We start from the raw sequence: 7,255 nt of genomic DNA on the forward strand, positions 1-7,255 counted from the left end.
GGTGTGGATCAACCCGAAGAGGTATGCATAAAAGTATTTGCCCCAAGGAGGAATCCTAGAATCCCGTCTGTTTTCTGGATTTGGAAAAGTGCTGATTTTCAAGAACGGGAATCTTATGATATGTTGGGAATCTCTTATGAAAATCATCCACGCCTGAAACGTATCTTGATGCCTGAAAGTTGGATAGGCTGGCCCCTACGTAAGGATTATATTGCCCCCAATTTCTATGAAATACAAGATGCTCATTGAATGATAAGAAACTAATATTCACTTCTACGACTCCAGATATTCAAGGAATCTTTTTATGTTCTGTTCTAGATGAAACAGAATAACTGGACTCTCATCTCAGTATTATGAATGGGCTACTAAAGGGGCTTCATTGATATTCCCCAATTTGGAAGATATCCATTTCGGATGAGCAAAGCCAATAGGATGAATCAAAAGAGTTCTGCACCATGAACTTTGTACCGCGCACATCACTTAGATGGGCCCCGAAAAGTCACGTAGGAGGGAGTGAAGAAAGAGAAAGTGAAGAAATAGAATATGAAAGAAAATATGAAATTATGAACTCAAAATTCAGAAATGAAAAGGGGATCAGATTTTCTTTGTACTGTATCTGAAATGAATCCTGTCTATTCCTACCCTTCGATTCCTCTCTAGACTAGACTTTTGGGTTTTCAGCCAACTAACTTCAATTCAAATATGTATGAAGTATTAACATTCTTTTTGAGCGAGAGCAGGTACAGTATGAACAAACAAAAAAGAAGAGGGAACAGAATCTAATTCTTTTCTTTACCCATCAAAAAAAAAAATGGGGGATCTAGATATATCCCTAGATGGATAAGTATGTATCATGATCTAGACTATTAACGAATAGAATATGGATCCCGATCCATATCGATTCATTTGTATGAGTATCTATTCGATATATTAACCACGTGCCAGGAACCAGATTTGAACTGGCGACACGAGGATTTTCAGTCCTCTGCTCTACCAGCTGAGCTATCCCGACCATCCCCGACGCATCATCCTACTAGAGGGCTTGGGTCTATGTCAATTAAAGGGACTCAAAAAACATTAGAAAATCTTACCTCAGCCTTGGAATTTCTTGGATCTTCAAAAAGAAGACTTTGTAAGTGTAAGAGTAATGATATGGACTGTGAATGATTCAATAATGGAGATTCCTTGCCATATATGTTCATTTGTACGTAGATCATATCTATCACAAGACTTGTGATAAGAGAGAAAGATTTCTGGTCGGATCCATTTGTGAAAGAGTAGAGTGAGTGAGAAACATAGCTAAGCTCATTTTGAACCACTGACGAAAAAAGAGGATAAATGGTTAGGGAATGGAATAAAATAGGCCTTTTTTTTTTTATTGGGGATAGAGGGACTTGAACCCTCATGATTTCAAAAGTCGACGGATTTTCCTCTTACTATAAATTTCATTGTTGTCGGTATTGACATGTAGAATGGGACTCTATCTTTATTCTCGTCCGATTAATCAGTTCTTCAAAAGATCTTTCAGACTCTGGAGTAAATGATTTGATCACTGAATCTTCGATTCTTCCTTTTGGAATCGATTTAATTTAGCAAGAATTCTGCAATTTTTCATATAAATAATCAAAAAATCCGGATTCGGGTCGTGATTAATCATTTGATATTTAAGTACGTCTATGTACTTAAATAAGGTCATCCTTTCTGGAGTTTTGATAGAAGGATTCCTCTACCAATGTAGTCAACCCCGTTCGTTAGAACAGCTTCCATTGAGTCTCTGCACCTATCCTTCTTTTGATTCTCGCTTTCTGAACCCTTGTTTTCAGAAAACTGGATTTGGCTCAGGATTGCCCATTTTTAATTCCAGGGTTTCTCTGAATTTGGAAGTTACCACTTAGTAGGTTTCCATACCAAGGCTCAACCCAATCAAGCCCGTAGCGTCTACCAATTTCGCCATATCCCCCTTATGAGATCTCGATCTCATTGTGATCCCATCCCCTTCTTTCATTTATGTTGGAACCATTGAATTCATTAGATACTGATTCCTATATCGAAAAAGTGTCTGCTCCTATTTTATTTCTTGCCCATCTTCTTTCATATCTATTGGAGGACCATTCCATTATTTGGTCCAATCAGAAATGATTCTATCATTGATGTATCTGCAATTCAATATGGATGGATATATCCCACATATAGATGTTCCCCCCCCCTCTCATTTTTCCCGCGCAGTTTGGAATACTGGAACGGTCGATATTCATTCTTCTTTTTTTTTTTTTCGTCCTATCTCCTCCCTTTCCGAATGAAACAAAAGGAATATCTCAGTAGGATCTGGATTGCATCCTTATCTTATCCTTTCCTTAGGAACTACACTCTAATAGAAATAGAATTCATATAATCTGCTATAACTGCTATAACTAATAGTTATATTCTATTCTATAATAGAATATAGAATTATTTCATATGTATATAGTATTATTTTGCGTTTTTTAAATTTGATTTGAATGAAAAAAAAAAATTCTAGTGCTAGTGACTACTAATAAATGAAATAATCAAAAATAAATAATCAAATAGAAAATAATCAAAAATAAAATCAAAATTCATATTATATTAATAATTATTAATATTAATTAATATGTTATAATAATTTATAATAATTAATATTAATAATTATTAATAGCTAATAGCTAACTAAGATCCCAATAGTTTCCCGAATTCCTATTCACGCACTATTTCTGTTATATGAGCCCGCTTAGCTCAGAGGTTAGAGCACCGCATTTGTAATGCGATGGTCATCGGTTCGATTCCGATAGTCGGCTTTCTCTATTTGTTCTATTTTTTTTTTTTTATCAGGATTGATCATCTTTCCTTGAGACCAAGGAATATTGAGAAGACCCCCCCCTTTTTTTTCTCCAAATGTCGGGTTACCGATCTATTATGTTATGTCGCGGGAACTTCCAACTATGAATAAAGAATAAAAAACGGATTGGAGCCGTTTGATCTATACAGAACAAATCAAGAAAAGGATCCTTAACTTCCCATATATACAATATACAAAATAATACGGATATTGATACAATTCATCTTATTCCTCTTTGTAGTACTTCAGTGGATTTAGCTTCGTTTATCGTTTAGTTCAGTATTAATTTAGGTTTATTCTGTAAAATGAAATTTCAATAAAATTAAGGAGTCTTTATGTCTCGTTACCGAGGGCCTCGTTTCAAAAAAATACGCCGTCTAGGGGCTTTACCGGGACTCACTAGGAAAAGACCTAGATCCGGAAGTGATCTTAGAAACCAATCGCGTTCCGGGAAAAGATCTCAATATCGTATTCGTCTAGAAGAAAAACAAAAATTGCGTTTTCATTATGGTCTGACAGAGCAACAATTACTTAGATATGTTCGTATTGCTGGGAAAGCCAAAGGGTCAACAGGTCAGGTTTTACTACAACTACTTGAGATGCGTTTGGATAACATCCTTTTTCGATTGGGTATGGCTTCGACCATTCCGGGAGCCAGGCAATTAGTTAATCATAGACATATTTTAGTTAATGGCCGTATAGTAGATATCCCAAGTTATCGCTGCAAACCCCAAGATATTATTACTATGAGGGATGAACAAAGATCCAGAGCTCTGATTCAAAATTATATGGATTCATCCCCCCACGAGGAGTTGGCAAAACATTTGAGTCTTTATTCATCCCAATATAAAGGATTAGTAAATCAAATAATAGATATTAAGTGGATCGGTTTGAAAATCAATGAGTTGCTAGTCGTAGAATATTATTCCCGTCAGACTTGAACCTAACTAAAATAACAAAGCTTTGGACAAGCCCCTTTTTTTTCTTTCGCCGAAGTAAATAGATCTAAGAGGTTTGATCCGGATTTTTCTCCCATTCACGTATTACAAATGGATCAGCGGTGAGATTTTTATTCCTTGTCCATTCTTTCCGTTCCGGTATTTTCCATACCACAGCAATTAGGAATAGAGAATCTATATCAAATAAAGTACGATTGGAATACTCGTATCAATTGTTATTTGATTTGATACATTGTAGTCGGTACCGTTGGTGAATTAGGTGAAGGTACGGAGAGAGAGGGATTCGAACCCTCGGTAAACAAAAGCCTACATAGCAGTTCCAATGCTACGCCTTGAACCACTCGGCCATCTCTCCTACATAATCTTATGATTATGACCCAGAAACCGAGTGAATAGCGAGTCATTCATATTATTGTATTATTGCAATACAGGTATGACCAATCAATTCTAAATAGAAAATAGAAAACTTTTCATTAAAGAAAGATCTTCCCTCGAGGATCGAGGGATAAAAAAACATTTTTTTTCTTATCTTTTTCTTATCTTATTAAAAAGATTAAAAAAAAATAGATAGAATCTATCTATTCATGTTTGTCAAGAAGACGATCCCGTCTTATTCTTAGATTTATACTGGATTAAACCAATGAATTGGAACAAGTCAACTGACCCTATTTTATACTATGGTTACATTTAGACTATTATGGTTCCATAGGAATTCCAAAATTCCTTTCTAGTTTCAGATTTCTCAACAACAATTCCTCTCATGAGCTACCCCACAATCTATTACAAATTCATGAATCGTCCCATGGATTTTTTTGATATTTCGATTGCGTGGTGTATACACACTATGCACAAAAAATGGATGGTTATTCTTATTCTATTTTCATCATGGAATGATTCTATTATTTGATTTGATTTTTTTTTTCTTTGGATCATAATCAAATCAAAACTTCTAGAGTCATCAGAATCTGTAGGAAAAACTTCCTTGATTCCTGAGCTTCGATAAAATAGGAATAGTTCCGTTCATTGGTATACTACTTAATATTTATACTTAATACTTAATTTAAATGAAATACAATCGGATTCAAATATTTCCTATCCATCCCTGCCCCAAAGGGACAATTTGAGTGGAAGGTCGACACCTTTTTTTTTAGAATGAGTCCGTTTGTTTTTATGTGATTTCGTACTATACAATTCCTTTGTTTGTGGGATCATTTTCCCTCTAGGGGTAATGAGAAGAATTATGGAATGGATTGTTAACCATGCCTAGATCTCGGATAAATGGAAATTTTATTGATAAGACCTCTTCAATTGTAGCCAATATCTTATTACGAATAATTCCGACAACCTCAGGAGAAAAAGAGGCATTTACCTATTACAGAGATGGTGCGATTTGATTTTTTTTTATTATTATTTATTTATTATTTATGATTTACCGACCTCAGTCTTACGAGAAAGAGACATGATTCGTAATACAAAGAAAAAAGATTTTTGAAATAAACCTATGCTCGGTGAAGGTGAAATTTAGAGATAGAACAATTCCTTCTGTCGTGTATCCCCGATTGATGCAGCCTCAGATGCTTCAATTGTTGATTTGAGTATTGAGCGAAAGGTTACACCTACAGGTTCTGTATTGTAGGTCAATCCGACTCCACTAGGACCAGACCAATAGGCGGCATAGAGGAAGAAGCACTACACCTAGGAATCAACAACGCGAAAACTTTGTTATAAATTACCCCTTTTCCTTATCGGGATCGGGACTAACAAGAATGGTTGGGACAACAAACATCCATCTCGTTCGTACTTTGGATACCCGTATAACCATCGAAGATCGTTGAAGTGACTAATTCCTGGAAATAGGGGGCGTTGAGGACAAAGAAATTGTTGGAGTTACCATTTCTATCTAGCACCAACATGGTTGGTGTTAAGAAAATATAGACCTCTTGCAGGAAGGCTGGCTAGAGATTTCTTGTAAAAACACCAGCCCCTGTCAGTTCATAATGAGAATATTTCAATCTTTTTTGATTCCATGGATTATTCCCCTTATTACTATGCACAGAAGGGAGGAGCCGTATGAGATGAAAGTCTCACGTACGTTTCTGGAACGGAGATTCTTTGAATAGAATGAACGACCGTAACGGATGTCAGCTCAATCCGAAGGAAATTATGCGGAAGCTTTACAAAATTATTATGAAGCTATGCGACTAGAAATTGATCCCTATGATCGAAGTTATATACTCTATAACATAGGCCTTATCCACACAAGCAACGGAGAACATACGAAGGCTTTGGAATATTATTTCCGGGCACTCGAACGAAACCCATTCTTACCACAAGCTTTTAATAATATGGCCGTCATCTGTCATTACGTGCGACTATCTCCACTATAGAAAGAAGGAAAGAAAGATCAAACCTCCTAGTAAATACTAGAAAAAAATAGGCTTTCTACATATGCATCATTCAAAGCAACGAGTTTTATCAGCTGTAGCAAAGAAAGAGACTTCATAGGAGCCAAATATGAAGAAATAGGTACGGCCTATATATTAGATTCTATGGATAAAGAAAGGATCTAATTGATAGAGGAAGCACCGTAAAGATCAATTAGCGAGGTTTTGGGGCCGATACAATAAGAACTGCTTACTTATGTCATGATATGAGATAAAAGTTAGGAATCAACTTATGTAATAGAGTCGATCTACTAAGGTATTGAGCAGCGGTGTAGCATCAGATCCCAAAGATAGTAAGTCCTTTCTTTCTTTTGGAGGAAAGAAAATCTTTTTCAAAGATTCTATATGAATTTCTATATGAAAATGAAACCGAGATAGTTACCTTTCATAAAATTCTAAGTATAAGGGGAGGATACCTATGCTTCATTCTTCTGAAGGTAGGAGAAAAGATAAAACTGATTTGATTATTGATTCAAATTAGAGTTTGAAACTCATGTAATTCACCTCTTCTATTCTGGTTAACTCGATAAAAAATCGGATCTATTTACGAGAAATCTCATTCAGTTAGATATGGTAGATTAAGATGGGACACCAAAAGAATTGACTGCTGAGCCGTATGAGGTAGGAAACTCTCAAGTACGGTTCTAAGGGAAGGAATCGACCCACCTATTCCGACCGGGGAGAACAGGCCATTCGACAGGGAGATTCTGAAATTGCAGAGGCTTGGTCCGATCAAGCTGCTGAATATTGGAAACAAGCTATAGCGCTTACTCCAGGTAATTATATTGAAGCACATAACTGGTTGAAGATCACACGACGGTTCGAATAAGAACACTCTCTTTTATAATTCATTATAATGTTGGATCCATCAATCAAATAAAATAGATCGTTCCTCCGGGAAGAGCCAATCGAGGAATTTCATTATATCCCTTCTAAGATCGTTCTATTTCACCCGGTACCTCATAGAGATAAACGATACGGATACAGTAAATGACTAA

General features: G+C 35.9%; 2 non-coding genes across 2 annotated transcripts; one reads left to right on the plus strand and one right to left on the minus strand.

Moving 5' to 3' along the window:
* The first annotated feature begins 2,740 nt into the window (after positions 1-2,740).
* Positions 2,741-2,813, plus strand: TRNAT-UGU (transfer RNA threonine (anticodon UGU)). The gene has a single exon. It is a non-coding gene; the product is annotated as a tRNA-Thr (tRNA).
* Positions 2,814-4,081: 1,268 nt separating this feature from the next.
* Positions 4,082-4,168, minus strand: TRNAS-GGA (transfer RNA serine (anticodon GGA)). The gene has a single exon. It is a non-coding gene; the product is annotated as a tRNA-Ser (tRNA).
* Positions 4,169-7,255: the final 3,087 nt, after the last annotated feature.

The sequence above is a fragment of the Tasmannia lanceolata genome, unplaced genomic scaffold (assembly GCF_043159265.1).
Source record: "Tasmannia lanceolata isolate RefF3 unplaced genomic scaffold, GAP_Taslan_0.1 ptg000472l, whole genome shotgun sequence".
Classification (NCBI taxonomy): Eukaryota; Viridiplantae; Streptophyta; class Magnoliopsida; order Canellales; family Winteraceae; genus Tasmannia; species Tasmannia lanceolata.